General features: G+C 49.9%; 1 protein-coding gene across 2 annotated transcripts in view; it reads right to left on the bottom strand.

Moving 5' to 3' along the window:
* LOC128583236 (leucine-rich repeat-containing protein 37B-like) overlaps positions 1-20,905 on the bottom strand; it is a 75,850-nt gene that overhangs the window by 46,859 nt on the left and 8,086 nt on the right. The gene's annotated exons all lie outside the window — the stretch shown is intronic.

Raw genomic sequence — 20,905 nt, 5'->3', positions numbered from 1 at the left:
CTGAGGCTACCCTAGTCTGTGGCCGAAATCTTGCTCTGCTAAGGGCGGGAGGGATGTTCTGGTGTGAGACAGTTGTATCTCTGTGGGGAGGGGGTTTGGGCTCAGGGACTGTGGGCAACAGCTCACCCTGACCGCATGGAGCCAGCCCCAGCATAATAAAGGTTGCTGCGTAAACAAAGGTTGTCGTAGATAAAGGGTGGGGGCGGGGCACACAGTTGCCGTGGGTGCTAGCGCTGCGGAGCTGCCATAAGAGTTCCGACTCTCATTGGCACCGGAGCCTCTGGACATTATGTCCCTACTGCGACTGTGGACCCCACGGGTCCTTCTCACGGAGCAATTGTTGTGGCTGCTGATACTGGCAGCTGCTATTTGGAGGTGGCCCCCTGACAGGGTCCAGCCTACCTCCGAATCCCCAGGGCCGAAAGAGCCCTGGTCTTCCCTCTCTTCCGATCTCTCACCCGAATCCCCTCATGTGCCTACACCCCCAGCAGATCCTGGGGACTTTGATTACCTGGGGTCTTCTGCTCCTTCCCACTTGGTGGCTTCACCTCAGGAGTTGCCTGAGAATTTGGCTCCATTCCAGGACACTGATTCAGCTCAAGAGCTACCTCAAGGGCCAGATAGGGTTACTATTCTACGTCGTCGGCTTCTGAGGAATAAGCTAAGGAGACGACGAAGCCCTCCAGAGGTGGTTCCAACGCCCGGTTGGGATCAGAACCCAGTCCTAACTCTGCCTCCTCAACTCATAAGCAAGATTCAAACTGTAAGTCCAGATGAGGTTACAGCTCAGTGTCCATTCGTGGACACGAATTCAGCTCAAGAGGTACTTCAAGCGGCAGATAGGCTTACTATTCCATGTCGTCGGCTTCTGAGGAATAAGCTAAGGAGACGACGAAGCCCTCCAGAGGTGGTTCCAACGCCCGGTTGGGATCAGAACCCAGTCCTAACTCTGCCTCCTCAACTCATAAGCAAGATTCAAACTGTAAGTCCAGATGAGGTTACAGCTCAGTGTCCATTCGTGGACACGGATTCAGCTCAAGAGGTACTTCAAGCGGCAGATAGGCTTACTATTCCATGTCGTCGGCTTCTGAGGAATAAGCTAAGGAGACGACGAAGCCCTCCAGAGGTGGTTCCAACGCCCGGTTGGGATCAGAACCCAGTCCTAACTCTGCCTCCTCAACTCATAAGCAAGATTCAAACTGTAAGTCCAGATGAGGTTACAGCTCAGTGTCCATTCGTGGACACGAATTCAGCTCAAGAGGTACTTCAAGCGGCAGATAGGCTTACTATTCCATGTCGTCGGCTTCTGAGGAATAAGCTAAGGAGACGACGAAGCCCTCCAGAGGTGGTTCCAACGCCCGGTTGGGATCAGAACCCAGTCCTAACTCTGCCTCCTCAACTCATAAGCAAGATTCAAACTGTAAGTCCAGATGAGGTTACAGCTCAGTGTCCATTCGTGGACACGAATTCAGCTCAAGAGGTACTTCAAGCGGCAGATAGGCTTACTATTCCATGTCGTCGGCTTCTGAGGAATAAGCTAAGGAGACGACGAAGCCCTCCAGAGGTGGTTCCAACGCCCGGTTGGGATCAGAACCCAGTCCTAACTCTGCCTCCTCAACTCATAAGCAAGATTCAAACTGTAAGTCCAGATGAGGTTACAGCTCAGTGTCCATTCGTGGACACGAATTCAGCTCAAGAGGTACTTCAAGCGGCAGATAGGCTTACTATTCCATGTCGTCGGCTTCTGAGGAATAAGCTAAGGAGACGACGAAGCCCTCCAGAGGTGGTTCCAACGCCCGGTTGGGATCAGAACCCAGTCCTAACTCTGCCTCCTCAACTCATAAGCAAGATTCAAACTGTAAGTCCAGATGAGGTTACAGCTCAGTGTCCATTCGTGGACACGAATTCAGCTCAAGAGGTACTTCAAGCGGCAGATAGGCTTACTATTCCATGTCGTCGGCTTCTGAGGAATAAGCTAAGGAGACGACGAAGCCCTCCAGAGGTGGTTCCAACGCCCGGTTGGGATCAGAACCCAGTCCTAACTCTGCCTCCTCAACTCATAAGCAAGATTCAAACTGTAAGTCCAGATGAGGTTACAGCTCAGTGTCCATTCGTGGACACGGATTCAGCTCAAGAGGTACTTCAAGCGGCAGATAGGCTTACTATTCCATGTCGTCGGCTTCTGAGGAATAAGCTAAGGAGACGACGAAGCCCTCCAGAGGTGGTTCCAACGCCCGGTTGGGATCAGAACCCAGTCCTAACTCTGCCTCCTCAACTCATAAGCAAGATTCAAACTGTAAGTCCAGATGAGGTTACAGCTCAGTGTCCATTCGTGGACACGGATTCAGCTCAAGAGGTACTTCAAGCGGCAGATAGGCTTACTATTCCATGTCGTCGGCTTCTGAGGAATAAGCTAAGGAGACGACGAAGCCCTCCAGAGGTGGTTCCAACGCCCGGTTGGGATCAGAACCCTGTCCTAACTCTGCGTCCTCAACTCATAAGGAAGATTCAAACTGTAAGTCCAGATGAGGTTATAGCTCACCAGGCATTTGAAATACTTGTTCCACCTCTAGATAGTCACAGTTCAAAACCAACAACATTCATTGTTTCACCAAAGAACCTGAAGGAAGATCTAGCTCAACATCCACAGGTCACTAAAGTTGTTGGAGCTCTAGACCAATTTGAATCAAAATCTCGGTCTTACAAACAAATTCTGCAGAATGACGATTATACAGATCAAAGTATGGATTTACTTTACCCTGGCAGCATACCTCTGGGATTTGTGAGAAACCCAGAGGTGGCTCAAGAGGCCCGTGCACAAGGTGAACTTTCTCAGGAGGAGACCCCAACTCAACATCTAGAACATCCTGAGGAGGAGAAACCTTCTGCCACCCCACAAGAGACCCCAACTGAGTCTCCAGGCTCTCCTGCAGAGGCTGGACATTGCCCCAGTGAGGAAGAGCAGCCACCTCAGCCTTTTGTGTCTCCGGGGGAGATTGAACCTTCTCAAATACAGCAGGAGGCCACAGTTCAAACTCCAGAGTCCCCTATGGAGAGCATAGCTCAAACTCTACATAATCATGAGCTGACAGGTAAACCTCTGGATGTGGAGGTTTCCATAACTTCAGAGCCTGTGACAGAGGCTGAATCTCCTTCAGCCCAGCAGGAGACTCCAACTCAGCCTCCAGAGCATCCTGAGGAGGTGAAACCACTAGCCATCCAGGAGGAGACCCCAACTCAGTGCCGATACTTTTGTAGGAAGGCTGAGCCTTCCCCCAGTGAGCAGGAGCAGCCACCTCAGCCTTTTCTGTCTCCTGGGGAGACTGAACTTTCTCAAATCCAGCAGGAGGTCAAAGCTCAAGCTCCAGAGTCCCTGATGGAGAATATAGCTCAAACTCCACCTAATCATGAGGTGAGAGTTCCACGTCCAGGTGAGGATCAACCTCATCTTTATTACTTGCCCAATGTTACAGTTAAACCTCCAGATGTGGAGGTTACCATAACTTCAGAGCCTACCAAAGAGGACGAATCTTCTTTAACCAAGCAGGAGACACCAATTCAGCCTCCAGAGCATCTTGAGGAAGCAAAACCTTCTGCCACCCGGGAGGAGAACCCAATTCAACCTCCAGAGCATCCTGAGGAGGGGAAACATTCTGCCACCCAGGAGGAGAACCCAACTCAGCCTCCAGAGCATCCTGAGGAGGCAAAACCTTCTGCCACCCAGGAGGAGAACCCAATTCAGCCGGAACAGCATCCTGAGGAGGTGAAACCTTCTGCCACCCAGGAGGAAACCCCAACTGAGTCTCCAAGAATTGCAGCAGGGGCTGCACCTTGCCCCAGTGAGGAAGAGCAGCCACCTCAGCCTTTTGTGTCTACGGGGGAGATTGAACCTTCTCAAATACAGCAGGAGGCCACAGTTCAAACTCCAGAGGACCCTATGGAGAGTATAACTCAAACTCTAAATAATCATGAGTTAACAGGTAAACCTCAGGATGTGGAGGTTTCCATAACTTCAGAGCCTGTGACGGAGGCTGATTCTTCTTCAGCCCAGCAAGAGACCCCAACTCAGCCTCCAGAGCATCCTGAGGAGGTGAAACCACCTGCCATCCAGGAGGAGACACCAACTGAGTGCCTATGCTTTTGTGGGGAGGCTGAGCCTTACCCCAGGGAGCAGGAGCAGCCACCTCAGCCTTTTGTGTCTCCTGGGGAGACGGAACCTTCTCAAATCCAGCAGGAGGTCACAGCTCAAGCTCCAGAGTCCCCCATGGAGAATATAGCTCAAACTCCACATAATCATAAGGTGATATTTCAAGCTCTAGGTGAGGATCAACCTCATCTTTATTACTTGCCCAATGTTACAGTTAAACCTGCAGATGTGGAGGTTACCATAACTTCAGAGCCTACCAAAGAGGCCGAATCTTCTATAACCCAGCAGGAGACCCCAACTCAGCCTCCAGAGCATCCTGAGGAGGCACAACCTTCTGCCACTCAGGAGGAGAAACCAATTCAGTCTCCAGAGCATCCTGAGGAGGGGAAACCTTCTGCCACCCAGGAGGAGAACCCAACTCAGCCTCCAGAGCATGCTGAGGAGGTGAAACCTTCTGCCACCCAGGAGGAGACCCCAACTCACCCTCTAGAACATCCAGAGGAGGGTAAACCTTCTGCCACTCAGGAAGAGACCCCAACTGAGTCTCCAGGCTTTCCTGCAGAGGGTGGACCTTGCCGCAGTGAGGAAGAGCAGCCACCTCAGCCTTTTGTGTCTCCGGGGGAGATTGACCATTCTCAAATACAGCAGGAGGCCACAGCTCAAACTACACAGTCCCCTATGGAGAGTATAGCTCAAACTCTACCTAATCATGAGGTGACAGGTAAACCTCCGGATGTGGAGGTTTCCATAACCTCAGAGCCTGTGATGGAGGCAGAATCTTCTTCAGCCCAGCAGGAGACTCCAACTCAGCCTCCAGAGCATCCTGAGGAGGTGAAACCACCTGCCATCCAGGAGAAGACCCCAACTGAGTGCCCATGCTTTTGTGGGGAGGCTGAGCCTTCCCCCAGTAAGCAGGAGCAGCCACCTCAGCCTTTTGTGTCTCCTGGGGAGACTGAACCTTCTCAAATCCAGCAGAAGGTCAGAGCTCAAGCTCCAGAGTCACCGATGGAGAATATAGCTCAAACTTCACCTAAACATGAGGTGAGAGTTCCACGTCCAGGTGAGGATCAACCACATCTTTATTACTTGCCCAATGTTACAGTTAAACCTCCAGATGTGGAGGTTACCATAACTTCAAGGCCTACCAAAAAGGCCGAACTTTCTTTAACCAAGGAGGAGACCCCAACTCAGCCTCCAGAGCATCCTGAGGAGGCAAAACCTTCTGCCACCCAGGAGGAGAAACCAATTCAGTCTCCAGAGCATCCTGAGGAGGGGAAACCGTCTGCCACCCAGGAGGAGAACCCAACTCAGCCTCCAGAGCATGCTGAGGAGGTGAAACCTTCTGCCACCCAGGAGGAGACCCCAACTCACCCTCTAGAACATCCAGAGGAGGGTAAACCTTCTGCCACTCAGGAAGAGACCCCAACTGAGTCTCCAGGCTTTCCTGCAGAGGGTGGACCTTGCCGCAGTGAGGAAGAGCAGCCACCTCAGCCTTTTGTGTCTCCGGGGGAGATTGACCATTCTCAAATACAGCAGGAGGCCACAGCTCAAACTACACAGTCCCCTATGGAGAGTGTAGCTCAAACTCTACCTAATCATGAGGTGACAGGTAAACCTCCGGATGTGGAGGTTTCCATAACCTCAGAGCCTGTGATGGAGGCAGAATCTTCTTCAGCCCAGCAGGAGACTCCAAGTCAGCCTCCAGAGCATCCTGAGGAGGTGAAACCACCTGCCATCCAGGAGAAGACCCCAACTGAGTGCCCATGCTTTTGTGGGGAGGCTGAGCCTTCCCCCAGTAAGCAGGAGCAGCCACCTCAGCCTTTTGTGTCTCCTGGGGAGACTGAACCTTCTCAAATCCAACAGAAGGTCAGAGCTCAAGCTCCAGAGTCACCGATGGAGAATATAGCTCAAACTTCACCTAAACATGAGGTGAGAGTTCCACGTCCAGGTGAGGATCAACCACATCTTTATTACTTGCCCAATGTTACAGTTAAACCTCCAGATGTGGAGGTTACCATAACTTCAGAGCCTACCAAAAAGGCCGAACTTTCTTTAACCAAGGAGGAGACCCCAACTCAGCCTCCAGAGCATCCTGAGGAGGCAAAACCTTCTGCCACCCAGGAGGAGAAACCAATTCAGTCTCCAGAGCATCCTGAGGAGGGGAAACCGTCTGCCACCCAGGAGGAGAACCCAACTCAGCCTCCAGAGCATGCTGAGGAGGTGAAACCTTCTGCCACCCAGGAGGAGACCCCAACTCACCCTCTAGAACATCCAGAGGAGGGTAAACCTTCTGCCACTCAGGAAGAGACCCCAACTGAGTCTCCAGGCTTTCCTGCAGAGGGTGGACCTTGCCGCAGTGAGGAAGAGCAGCCACCTCAGCCTTTTGTGTCTCCGGGGGAGATTGACCATTCTCAAATACAGCAGGAGGCCACAGCTCAAACTACACAGTCCCCTACGGAGAGTATAGCTCAAACTCTACCTAATCATGAGGTGACAGGTAAACCTCCGGATGTGGAGGTTTCCATAACCTCAGAGCCTGTGATGGAGGCAGAATCTTCTTCAGCCCAGCAGGAGACTCCAACTCAGCCTCCAGAGCATCCTGAGGAGGTGAAACCACCTGCCATCCAGGAGAAGACCCCAACTGAGTGCCCATGCTTTTGTGGGGAGGCTGAGCCTTCCCCCAGTAAGCAGGAGCAGCCACCTCAGCCTTTTGTGTCTCCTGGGGAGACTGAACCTTCTCAAATCCAGCAGAAGGTCAGAGCTCAAGCTCCAGAGTCACCGATGGAGAATATAGCTCAAACTTCACCTAAACATGAGGTGAGAGTTCCACGTCCAGGTGAGGATCAACCACATCTTTATTACTTGCCCAATGTTACACTTAAACCACCAGATGTGGAGGTTACCATAACTTCAGAGCCTACCAAAAAGGCCGAACTTTCTTTAACCAAGGAGGAGACCCCAACTCAGCCTCCAGAGCATCCTGAGGAGGCAAAAACTTCTGCCACCCAGGAGGAGAAACCAATTCAGTCTCCAGAGCATCCTGAGGAGGGGAAACCGTCTGCCACCCAGGAGGAGAACCCAACTCAGCCTCCAGAGCATGCTGAGGAGGTGAAACCTTCTGCCACCCAGGAGGAGACCCCAACTCACCCTCTAGAACATCCAGAGGAGGGTAAACCTTCTGCCACTCAGGAAGAGACCCCAACTGAGTCTCCAGGCTTTCCTGCAGAGGGTGGACCGTGCCGCAGTGAGGAAGAGCAGCCACCTCAGCCTTTTGTGTCTCCGGGGGAGATTGACCATTCTCAAATACAGCAGGAGGCCACAGCTCAAACTACACAGTCCCCTATGGAGAGTATAGCTCAAACTCTACCTAATCATGAGGTGACAGGTAAACCTCCGGATGTGGAGGTTTCCATAACCTCAGAGCCTGTGATGGAGGCAGAATCTTCTTCAGCCCAGCAGGAGACTCCAACTCAGCCTCCAGAGCATCCTGAGGAGGTGAAACCACCTGCCATCCAGGAGAAGACCCCAACTGAGTGCCCGTGCTTTTGTGGGGAGGCTGAGCCTTCCCCCAGTAAGCAGGAGCAGCCACCTCAGCCTTTTGTGTCTCCTGGGGAGACTGAACCTTCTCAAATCCAGCAGAAGGTCAGAGCTAAAGCTCCAGAGTCACCGATGGAGAATATAGCTCAAACTTCACCTAAACATGAGGTGAGAGTTCCACGTCCAGGTGAGGATACACCACATCTTTATTACTTGCCCAATGTTACAGTTAAACCTCCAGATGTGGAGGTTACCATAACTTCAGAGCCTACCAAAAAGGCCGAACTTTCTTTAACCAAGGAGGAGACCCCAACTCAGCCTCCAGAGCATCCTGAGGAGGCAAAACCTTCTGCCACCCAGGAGGAGAAACCAATTCAGTCTCCAGAGCATCCTGAGGAGGGGAAACCGTCTGCCACCCAGGAGGAGAACCCAACTCAGCCTCCAGAGCATGCTGAGGAGGTGAAACCTTCTGCCACCCAGGAGGAGACCCCAACTCACCCTCTAAAACATCCAGAGGAGGGTAAACCTTCTGCCACTCAGGAAGAGACCCCAACTGAGTCTCCAGGCTTTCCTGCAGAGGGTGGACCTTGCCGCAGTGAGGAAGAGCAGCCACCTCAGCCTTTTGTGTCTCCGAGGGAGATTGACCATTCTCAAATACAGCAGGAGGCCACAGCTCAAACTACACAGTCCCCTATGGAGAGTATAGCTCAAACTCTACCTAATCATGAGGTGACAGGTAAACCTCCGGATGTGGAGGTTTCCATAACCTCAGAGCCTGTGATGGAGGCAGAATCTTCTTCAGCCCAGCAGGAGACTCCAACTCAGCCTCCAGAGCATCCTGAGGAGGTGAAACCACCTGCCATCCAGGAGAAGACCCCAACTGAGTGCCCATGCTTTTGTGGGGAGGCTGAGCCTTCCCCCAGTAAGCAGGAGCAGCCACCTCAGCCTTTTGTGTCTCCTGGGGAGACTGAACCTTCTCAAATCCAGCAGAAGGTCAGAGCTCAAGCTCCAGAGTCACCGATGGAGAATATAGCTCAAACTTCACCTAAACATGAGGTGAGAGTTCCACGTCCAGGTGAGGATCAACCACATCTTTATTACTTGCCCAATGTTACAGTTAAACCTCCAGATGTGGAGGTTACCATAACTTCAGAGCCTACCAAAAAGGCCGAACTTTCTTTAACCAAGGAGGAGACCCCAACTCAGCCTCCAGAGCATCCTGAGGAGGCAAAACCTTCTGCCACCCAGGAGGAGAAACCAATTCAGTCTCCAGAGCATCCTGAGGAGGGGAAACCGTCTGCCACCCAGGAGGAGAACCCAACTCAGCCTCCAGAGCATGCTGAGGAGGTGAAACCTTCTGCCACCCAGGAGGAGACCCCAACTCACCCTCTAGAACATCCAGAGGAGGGTAAACCTTCTGCCACTCAGGAAGAGACCCCAACTGAGTCTCCAGGCTTTCCTGCAGAGGGTGGACCTTGCCGCAGTGAGGAAGAGCAGCCACCTCAGCCTTTTGTGTCTCCGGGGGAGATTGACCATTCTCAAATACAGCAGGAGGCCACAGCTCAAACTACACAGTCCCCTATGGAGAGTGTAGCTCAAACTCTACCTAATCATGAGGTGACAGGTAAACCTCCGGATGTGGAGGTTTCCATAACCTCAGAGCCTGTGATGGAGGCAGAATCTTCTTCAGCCCAGCAGGAGACTCCAAGTCAGCCTCCAGAGCATCCTGAGGAGGTGAAACCACCTGCCATCCAGGAGAAGACCCCAACTGAGTGCCCATGCTTTTGTGGGGAGGCTGAGCCTTCCCCCAGTAAGCAGGAGCAGCCACCTCAGCCTTTTGTGTCTCCTGGGGAGACTGAACCTTCTCAAATCCAGCAGAAGGTCAGAGCTCAAGCTCCAGAGTCACCGATGGAGAATATAGCTCAAACTTCACCTAAACATGAGGTGAGAGTTCCACGTCCAGGTGAGGATCAACCACATCTTTATTACTTGCCCAATGTTACAGTTAAACCTCCAGATGTGGAGGTTACCATAACTTCAGAGCCTACCAAAAAGGCCGAACTTTCTTTAACCAAGGAGGAGACCCCAACTCAGCCTCCAGAGTATCCTGAGGAGGCAAAACCTTCTGCCACCCAGGAGGAGAAACCAATTCAGCCTCCAGAGCATCCTGAGGAGGGGAAACCTTCTGCCACCCAGGAGGAGAACCCAACTCAGCCTCCAGAGCATGCTGAGGAGGTGAAACCTTCTGCCACCCAGGAGGACACCCCAACTCACCCTCTAGAACATCCAGAGGAGGGTAAACCTTCTGCCACTCAGGAAGAGACCCCAACTGAGTCTCCAGGCTTTCCTGCAGAGGGTGGACCTTGCCGCAGTGAGGAAGAGCAGCCACCTCAGCCTTTTGTGTCTCCGGGGGAGATTGACCATTCTCAAATACAGCAGGAGGCCACAGCTCAAACTACACAGTCCCCTATGGAGAGTGTAGCTCAAACTCTACCTAATCATGAGGTGACAGGTAAACCTCCGGATGTGGAGGTTTCCATAACCTCAGAGCCTGTGATGGAGGCAGAATCTTCTTCAGCCCAGCAGGAGACTCCAACTCAGCCTCCAGAGCATCCTGAGCAGGTGAAACCACCTGCCATCCAGGAGAAGACCCCAACTGAGTGCCCATGCTTTTGTGGGGAGGCTGAGCCTTCCCCCAGTGAGCAGGAGCAGCCACCTCAGCCTTTTGTGTCTCCTGGGGAGACTGAACCTTCTCAAATCCAGCAGAAGGTCAGAGCTCAAGCTCCAGAGTCACCGATGGAGAATATAGCTCAAACTTCACCTAAACATGAGGTGAGAGTTCCACGTCCAGGTGAGGATCAACCACATCTTTATTACTTGCCCAAAGTTACAGTTAATCCTCCAGATGTGGAGGTTACCATAACTTCAGAGCCTACCAAAAAGGCCGAACTTTCTTTAACCAAGGAGGAGACCCCAACTCAGCCTCCAGAGCATCCTGAGGAGGCAAAACCTTCTGCCACCCAGGAGGAGAAACCAATTCAGTCTCCAGAGCATCCTGAGGAGGGGAAACCGTCTGCCACCCAGGAGGAGAACCCAACTCAGCCTCCAGAGCATGCTGAGGAGGTGAAACCTTCTGCCACCCAGGAGGAGACCCCAACTCACCCTCTAGAACATCCAGAGGAGGGTAAACCTTCTGCCACTCAGGAAGAGACCCCAACTGAGTCTCCAGGCTTTCCTGCAGAGGGTGGACCTTGCCGCAGTGAGGAAGAGCAGCCACCTCAGCCTTTTGTGTCTCCGGGGGAGATTGACCATTCTCAAATACAGCAGGAGGCCACAGCTCAAACTACACAGTCCCCTATGGAGAGTATAGCTCAAACTCTACCTAATCATGAGGTGACAGGTAAACCTCCGGATGTGGAGGTTTCCATAACCTCAGAGCCTGTGATGGAGGCAGAATCTTCTTCAGCCCAGCAGGAGACTCCAACTCAGCCTCCAGAGCATCCTGAGGAGGTGAAACCACCTGCCATCCAGGAGAAGACCCCAACTGAGTGCCCATGCTTTTGTGGGGAGGCTGAGCCTTCCCCCAGTAAGCAGGAGCAGCCACCTCAGCCTTTTGTGTCTCCTGGGGAGACTGAACCTTCTCAAATCCAGCAGAAGGTCAGAGCTCAAGCTCCAGAGTCACCGATGGAGAATATAGCTCAAACTTCACCTAAACATGAGGTGAGAGTTCCACGTCCAGGTGAGGATCAACCACATCTTTATTACTTGCCCAATGTTACAGTTAAACCTCCAGATGTGGAGGTTACCATAACTTCAGAGCCTACCAAAAAGGCCGAACTTTCTTTAACCAAGGAGGAGACCCCAACTCAGCCTCCAGAGCATCCTGAGGAGGCAAAACCTTCTGCCACCCAGGAGGAGAAACCAATTCAGTCTCCAGAGCATCCTGAGGAGGGGAAACCGTCTGCCACCCAGGAGGAGAACCCAACTCAGCCTCCAGAGCATGCTGAGGAGGTGAAACCTTCTGCCACCCAGGAGGAGACCCCAACTCACCCTCTAGAACATCCAGAGGAGGGTAAACCTTCTGCCACTCAGGAAGAGACCCCAACTGAGTCTCCAGGCTTTCCTGCAGAGGGTGGACCTTGCCGCAGTGAGGAAGAGCAGCCACCTCAGCCTTTTGTGTCTCCGGGGGAGATTGACCATTCTCAAATACAGCAGGAGGCCACAGCTCAAACTACACAGTCCCCTATGGAGAGTGTAGCTCAAACTCTACCTAATCATGAGGTGACAGGTAAACCTCCGGATGTGGAGGTTTCCATAACCTCAGAGCCTGTGATGGAGGCAGAATCTTCTTCAGCCCAGCAGGAGACTCCAAGTCAGCCTCCAGAGCATCCTGAGGAGGTGAAACCACCTGCCATCCAGGAGAAGACCCCAACTGAGTGCCCATGCTTTTGTGGGGAGGCTGAGCCTTCCCCCAGTAAGCAGGAGCAGCCACCTCAGCCTTTTGTGTCTCCTGGGGAGACTGAACCTTCTCAAATCCAGCAGAAGGTCAGAGCTCAAGCTCCAGAGTCACCGATGGAGAATATAGCTCAAACTTCACCTAAACATGAGGTGAGAGTTCCACGTCCAGGTGAGGATCAACCACATCTTTATTACTTGCCCAATGTTACAGTTAAACCTCCAGATGTGGAGGTTACCATAACTTCAGAGCCTACCAAAAAGGCCGAACTTTCTTTAACCAAGGAGGAGACCCCAACTCAGCCTCCAGAGTATCCTGAGGAGGCAAAACCTTCTGCCACCCAGGAGGAGAAACCAATTCAGCCTCCAGAGCATCCTGAGGAGGGGAAACCTTCTGCCACCCAGGAGGAGAACCCAACTCAGCCTCCAGAGCATGCTGAGGAGGTGAAACCTTCTGCCACCCAGGAGGAGACCCCAACTCACCCTCTAGAACATCCAGAGGAGGGTAAACCTTCTGCCACTCAGGAAGAGACCCCAACTGAGTCTCCAGGCTTTCCTGCAGAGGGTGGACCTTGCCGCAGTGAGGAAGAGCAGCCACCTCAGCCTTTTGTGTCTCCGGGGGAGATTGACCATTCTCAAATACAGCAGGAGGCCACAGCTCAAACTACACAGTCCCCTATGGAGAGTGTAGCTCAAACTCTACCTAATCATGAGGTGACAGGTAAACCTCCGGATGTGGAGGTTTCCATAACCTCAGAGCCTGTGATGGAGGCAGAATCTTCTTCAGCCCAGCAGGAGACTCCAACTCAGCCTCCAGAGCATCCTGAGCAGGTGAAACCACCTGCCATCCAGGAGAAGACCCCAACTGAGTGCCCATGCTTTTGTGGGGAGGCTGAGCCTTCCCCCAGTAAGCAGGAGCAGCCACCTCAGCCTTTTGTGTCTCCTGGGGAGACTGAACCTTCTCAAATCCAGCAGAAGGTCAGAGCTCAAGCTCCAGAGTCACCGATGGAGAATATAGCTCAAACTTCACCTAAACATGAGGTGAGAGTTCCACGTCCAGGTGAGGATCAACCACATCTTTATTACTTGCCCAATGTTACAGTTAAACCTCCAGATGTGGAGGTTACCATAACTTCAGAGCCTACCAAAAAGGCCGAACTTTCTTTAACCAAGGAGGAGACCCCAACTCAGCCTCCAGAGCATCCTGAGGAGGCAAAACCTTCTGCCACCCAGGAGGAGAAACCAATTCAGCCTCCAGAGCATCCTGAGGAGGGGAAACCTTCTGCCACCCAGGAGGAGAACCCAACTCAGCCTCCAGAGCATGCTGAGGAGGTGAAACCTTCTGCCACCCAGGAGGAGACCCCAACTCACCCTCTAGAACATCCAGAGGAGGGTAAACCTTCTGCCACTCAGGAAGAGACCCCAACTGAGTCTCCAGGCTTTCCTGCAGAGGGTGGACCTTGCCGCAGTGAGGAAGAGCAGCCACCTCAGCCTTTTGTGTCTCCGGGGGAGATTGACCATTCTCAAATACAGCAGGAGGCCACAGCTCAAACTACACAGTCCCCTATGGAGAGTGTAGCTCAAACTCTACCTAATCATGAGGTGACAGGTAAACCTCCGGATGTGGAGGTTTCCATAACCTCAGAGCCTGTGATGGAGGCAGAATCTTCTTCAGCCCAGCAGGAGACTCCAACTCAGCCTCCAGAGCATCCTGAGCAGGTGAAACCACCTGCCATCCAGGAGAAGACCCCAACTGAGTGCCCATGCTTTTGTGGGGAGGCTGAGCCTTCCCCCAGTGAGCAGGAGCAGCCACCTCAGCCTTTTGTGTCTCCTGGGGAGACTGAACCTTCTCAAATCCAGCAGAAGGTCAGAGCTCAAGCTCCAGAGTCACCGATGGAGAATATAGCTCAAACTTCACCTAAACATGAGGTGAGAGTTCCACGTCCAGGTGAGGATCAACCACATCTTTATTACTTGCCCAAAGTTACAGTTAATCCTCCAGATGTGGAGGTTACCATAACTTCAGAGCCTACCAAAAAGGCCGAACTTTCTTTAACCAAGGAGTAGACCCCAACTCAGCCTCCAGAGCATCCTGAGGAGGCAAAACCTTCTGCCACCCAGGAGGAGAAACCAATTCAGTCTCCAGAGCATCCTGAGGAGGGGAAACCGTCTGCCACCCAGGAGGAGAACCCAACTCAGCCTCCAGAGCATGCTGAGGAGGTGAAACCTTCTGCCACCCAGGAGGAGACCCCAACTCACCCTCTAGAACATCCAGAGGAGGGTAAACCTTCTGCCACTCAGGAAGAGACCCCAACTGAGTCTCCAGGCTTTCCTGCAGAGGGTGGACCTTGCCGCAGTGAGGAAGAGCAGCCACCTCAGCCTTTTGTGTCTCCGGGGGAGATTGACCATTCTCAAATACAGCAGGAGGCCACAGCTCAAACTACACAGTCCCCTATGGAGAGTATAGCTCAAACTCTACCTAATCATGAGGTGACAGGTAAACCTCCGGGTGTGGAGGTTTACATAACTTCAGAGCCTGTGACGGAGGCTGAATCTTCTTCAGCCCAGCAGGAGACTCCAACTCAGCCTCCAGAGCATCCTGAGGAGGTGAATCCACCAGCCATCCAGGAGGAGACCCCAACTCAGTGCCGATGCTTTTGTGGGGAGGCTGAGCCTTCCCCCAGTGAGCAGGAGCAGCCACCTCAGGCTTTTCTGTCTCCTGGGGAGAGTGAACTTTCTCAAATCCAGCAGGAGGTCACAGCTGAAGCTCCAGAGTCCCTGATGGAGAATATAGCTCAAACTCCACCTAATCATGAGTTGACAGTTTCACCTCCAGGTGAGGATCAACCTCATCTTTATTACTTGCCCAATGTTACAGTTAAACCTCCAGATGTGGAGGTTACCATAACTTCAGAGCCTACCAAAGAGGCCGAATCTTCTATAACCCAGCAGGAGACCCCAACTCAGCCTCCAGAGCATCCTGAGGAGGCACAACCTTCTGCCACCCAGGAGGAGACACCAACTCGGCCTCCAGAGCATGCTGAGGAGGTGAAACCTTCCGCCACCCAGGAGGAGACCCCAACTCACCCTCTAGAACATCCAGAGGAGGATAAACCTTCTGCCACTCAGGAAGAGACCCCAACTGAGTCTCCAGGCTTTCCTGCAGAGGGTGGACCTTGCCGCAGTGAGGAAGAGCAGCCACCTCAGCCTTTTGTGTCTCCGGGGGAGATTGACCATTCTCAAATACAGCAGGAGGCCACAGCTCAAACTACACAGTCCCCTATGGAGAGTATAGCTCAAACTCTACCTAATCATGAGGTGACAGGTAAACCTCCGGATGTGGAGGTTTCCATAACCTCAGAGCCTGTGATGGAGGCAGAATCTTCTTCAGCCCAGCAGGAGACTCCAACTCAGCCTCCAGAGCATCCTGAGGACGTGAAACCACCTGCCATCCAGGAGAAGACCCCAACTGAGTGCCCATGCTATTGTGGGGAGGCTGAGCCTTCCCCCAGTAAGCAGGAGCAGCCACCTCAGTCTTTTGTGTCTCCTGGCGAGACTGAACCTTCTCAAATGCAGCAGGAGGTAACAGCTCAAGCTCCAGATTCCCCCATGGAGTATATGGCTCAAACTCCACCTAATCATGAGGTGACAGTTCCACCTCCAGATGAGGATCAACCTCATCTTTATTACTTGCCCAATGTTACAGTTAAACCTCCAGATGTGGAGGTGACAATTCCAGATCCTGAGGTGACACTTCCGCATCCTGAGGTGACACTTTCGCATCCTGAAGTGACACTTCCACATCTTGAGGTTGCGGCGACACTTCCACATTCTGAAGTCACAGTTGCGCATCCTGAGGTGACACTTCAGCATCTTGATGTGACACTTCCACATCTAGACCAGATGGAGACTCGGCAGACAAACCCAGCTGAGGTCACAGTTAAGCTTTTGGACCTGGAACTTACCATGACTTCAGAACAAACTAGAGAGGTTAAACCTTCTCCAACCATGCAAGAGACTCCAACTCAACCTCTAGAGGTACCAAGGGATGTAGTAGCTGCAGCCTATTATGAAACAACAGTTCCAACACCGGGTCAGGATCAAGCCCAGCATACACGGTCCCCTGGTGTCACGATCACAGTTTTACCTTTGAGCCTGGAATTTGTTGTAACTTTAGCAACTACATCAGAGGTTGAACATCCTGTGGCTCAGGAGACGATGGCAGCTTCCCATCCAGACCAGATTCAGACTCAGCCTCCAATCCCGACTGAAGTTACAATTCAAATATCCGAGTCAGACATTACCGTAACTCAAAATTCGTTGCCAAATTACAACATGGAACAAGAGATTGCCAATATCAACACCGACATGAACACCAGCATATGTGAGCTCTGTACCTGCAGAGATGAGACACTGTCGTGTGTTGGTCTCAGCCCAGAGAAGAGACTCGCCGAGTGCCTGTGCAGGAGCCTGAAGCCTATAATGGCACCTTCACCGTCTTGTAAGTCACTTATCCTCATTCGTTCTCTGCATCCTGCCTCACATGGCAGCCTTTTCCTTGAGACACTTGTGGGCTTTCTTCATTGGTTGACTTTCTGCTTTTACCTTTTACTTGTCAGATTTTCCTTATCCTCATTCTCCTTTGTACTATTGTGCCCCTTCTCCAAACTTTTACCTGTGATTACTCTTTACTTCTTTATCCATTTCTCTTTAGTCCCATCATATCATTGCTTACCTCTTCTCTTCTGAGTTTGCTTCACTCTCTTCACAGAAGCATATTCCTCTGGGTGGCACCTGTGGCTCAAGGAGTAGGGTGCCAACCTCATATACCAAGGGTGGCAAGTTCAAAGCCAGCCCCGGCCAAAAAAAAACAACAACCCAGGTCTGTCATTTATTAGTTTTGTGACCTTGGGCAAGTCATTCCACTCTGTGGCTCAATTTCCTCATCTTTAATATGGGGATTGTGATACTTACCATTTCATAGGATTGTTGTGAGATTTAGGGGTGGGAGTACATGTAATACTTACATGTGTATCAGTGCCTAGCATATATATGAATGTTAACTATTATTATCATTATTCAGTCCCTTAATTATGTCCAGGCCTCATCTTTGTACCTGGTTTCCTGTATGTAGTGCCCATTTTGTGCCCAACTCAGGGAAGAGTATGACATTATCTCTAGAATATGAAAATGATAGGTAGGAAGAAAAGAAATAGGCATCAAAAGGGAGGTGGTTTATAATTAAGTCCTAAAGAGATATAGAGACCATAGATTCTGTAATTCACCAGAATCTATAATCATTGACCTATGGAGGTCAGGGAAAGCTCCCTGGATAAGCTGAAACTTTGCCTGGGGCTTAAAAAGCATCTATAATCTGTTAAAGAGAAACATTGGGAGTAAAGCCTAGGCAACGGCATGGCTGCAGGAATGATGGGGATTTAGAAGACCAGTCTTGCTTCCAAGAATTGGGTTAGGAAGCAGTGGAAAACGTGATTATGAAAAACCTTGAACATCAGATATGGGAGTTTGAAAGTTATATGCAATGAGGTATGGAGAGCCATGGAAAGTTTTTAAGCAAGAGAAAGAAATGATTAAGCGCCGTGCCTCAGTCGGTAAGGCGCCGGCCCCATATACCGAGGGTGGCGGGTTCAAACCCGGCCCCGGCCAAACTGCAACCAAAAAATAGCCGGGCATTGTGGCGGGCGCCTGTAGTCCCAGCTACACGGGAGGCTGAGGCAAGAGAATCGCTTAAGCCCAGGAGTTGGAGGTTGCTGTGAGCTGTGTGAGGCCACGGCACTCTACCGAGGGCCATAAAGTGAGACTCTGTCTCTACAAAAAAAAAAAAAGACAAAAGGATTATTTTAGAATCCATACATAGCATGCTCTAGAGGGGGAAGCTTAACTCTGGGAGACCAAATGGTAAGCTTGTCTAGCAAAATTTAGAAGTAAAGTGAGAAAGGACTAAAGCTGAGTGCTTGTGATAGAAGTGGGAATAAAGTCCCGGGGATACTACAAAGGAAGGACAGGATTTAGTGACCAACTAATGAGTTGGGAGAGGATGTGTATAGGGAAGGGAGAAATCAAATGTGACTCCATGGTTTCTGTCCTGCATGATGAAGATAATGATGGTTGTGGAATACTATGCAGCCTTAAAGAAAGATGGAGACTTTACCTCTTTCATGCTTACATGGATGGAGCTGGAAAATGTTCTTCTTAGTAAAGTATCTCAAGAATGGAAGAAAAAGTATCCAATGTACTCAGCCCTACTATGAAACTAATTTATGGCTTTCACATGAAAGCTATAGAGGGAAGGGGGAAAGGGAGGGGGGAGTTGGGCAGAGGCAGGGTGATTGGTGGGATTACACCTGCGTTGTGTCTTACAAGGGTATATGTGAAACTTAGTAAATGTAGAATGTAAATGTCTTAACAGAATAACTAAGAAAATGCCAGGAAGGCTATGTTGACCAATGTGATGAAAATGTGTCAAACGGTCTATAAAACCAGTGTATGGTGCCCCGTGATCGCATTAATGTACACAGCTATGATTTAATAATAAAAAAAAAAGACAATGATGGTGGTATATAACAAGTGCAGCACTCAGAGCCAGTTTGAGGGAGAGAAGATCAGTTTGGGCATTTTTTTAAATTTCTGAGCATTAAACAACCAGAAAGCTTCTGGTTAAATGGAAATGTGCATTAGGCAGACGACTGTCTTATTTCTACCCCTGCCCCCAACTGGGAAAAATACACCTATAAAGTAAATAGGTAAAATTATTGCTGAGGGGCGGCGCCTGTAGCTCAGTGAGTAGGGCCCTGGTCACATACACCCGGGCTGGCAGGTTCGATTCCGACCCGGGCCAGCTAAACAACAATGATAACTGCAACCAAAAAATAGCCAGGCATTGTTATGGGTGCCTGTAGCCGCAGCTACACGGGAGGCTAAGGCAAGAGAATTGCTTAAACCCAAGAGCCAAGAGTTTGAGGTTGCTGTGAGCTGTGATGCCACAGCACTCTACCCAGGGCAACATAGTGAGATACTGCCTCAAAAAAAAAATTTGTTGCTGAGGAATAGGGAACAGTGTTAAAGGTAAAGATTTAAAGTTATCCACAGAGCTGAAACTGATTGTAAGGCATTTAACAGTTTGCTTTCAAACATGTCATTCATGGATATATTTACACTTTTTAAAAAAAAGTCATGGAAATACATGTGTGTATATATGTGTATATGTGTGCATGTATATATATGATATATGATAATTTATTATTTTTTATTTCTTCATGGGTTTTCCCTGCACTCTCTTCTAGTATTTTTATAGTTTCATGTCTTAAGTTTAAATCTTTAACCCAGTGAGAATCTATCTTAGTTAATGGTGAAAGGTGTGGGTCCAGTTTCAGTCTTCTACAGGTTGCCAGCCAGTTCACCCAGCACCATTTGTTAAATAGGGAGTCTTTTCCCCGCTGAATGTTTTTAATTGGCTTGTCAAACATCAAATAACAGTAAGTAGCTGGATTCATCTCTTGGTTCTCTATTCTGTTCCAGACATCTACTTCTCTGCTTTTGTGCCAAAACATGCTGTTTTGATCACTATCGATTTATAGTAAAGTCTCAGGTCTGGTAGAGTGATTCCTCCTGCTGTGTTTTTATTTCTGAGTAATGTCTTGGCTATTCGAGGTTTTTTCTGATCCCATATAAAATGAAGTATTATTTTTTCAAGATCTTTAAAGTATGATAGTGGAGCTTTAATAGGGATTGCACTAAAATTGTATTTTGCTTCCGGTAGTATGGACATTTTAACAATGTTGATTCTTCCCAGCCATGAGCATGGCATGTTTTTCCATTTGTTAACATTTTCAGCTATTTATTTTCTTAGAGTTTCATAGTTCTCTTTGTAGAGATCTTTCACATCCTTTGTTAGATAAACTCCCAAATATTTCATCTTCTTTGGCAGTACTGTGAATGGAATATAGACCTTAACTGTTTTTTCAGCTTGACTATTGTTGGTATATATAAAGGCTACCGATTTATGAATATTGATTTTGTAACCTGAGACACTGCTGTATTCCTTGATCACTTCTGAAAGTTTTGTAGTAGAATCCCTGGTGTTTTCCAGATATACAATCATATCATCTGTGAAGAGCAAACGTTGATATATGATAATTTAGACACATAAGTGATTTTATCCATTTATTCATTCATAACTGATATCATCTTCCAAGAGATTGCACAGACAGGAAGTTAAGCTTCTGAGGAGATGCCTTATTATTTGTGCCCATAGCCCCACATTCTTTCTTTCTTTCTTTTTCTTTTTAGACTTTCTCTTCCACACGAATTCTATTGTGTACAGAAAACAGTGCATACTGGCATGAGGCTCTGCCACATCTTCACATCGTTTCCGTTTTTTCTCCTATGGTTTCTCTTATGTTTAATGAGACTGAGGACCACTGAAAACCTTTGCCACATTATCGATATTTGGAAGATTTCTCTCCAATATGAATGTTCGTATGTTAAGGTTTGAGCTCTGGTTAAGGTCATTGCCACACTGTTCACATTTGTAGGATTACTCTCCAGTTTGAATTCTTCTATGCTTAGCATGCTATCAACACCAGGTCAAGGCACTGCCGCAGTCTTCAAATGGAGGGTTTCTCTCTGTGTGATTTCCTCTGTGTACAGTGAGGATTGAATTTGAGTTAGATTTTGCCACACTGTCCATATTTAAAAGGTTTTCCTCCAGAATAAATTCTTAAATGTCTAGAAATGTTCACAAAC

This window comes from Nycticebus coucang, chromosome 4, assembly GCF_027406575.1.
Source record: "Nycticebus coucang isolate mNycCou1 chromosome 4, mNycCou1.pri, whole genome shotgun sequence".
NCBI classification, from domain to species: Eukaryota; Metazoa; Chordata; class Mammalia; order Primates; family Lorisidae; genus Nycticebus; species Nycticebus coucang.
This window is presented reverse-complemented; position numbering and strand designations above follow the sequence as displayed.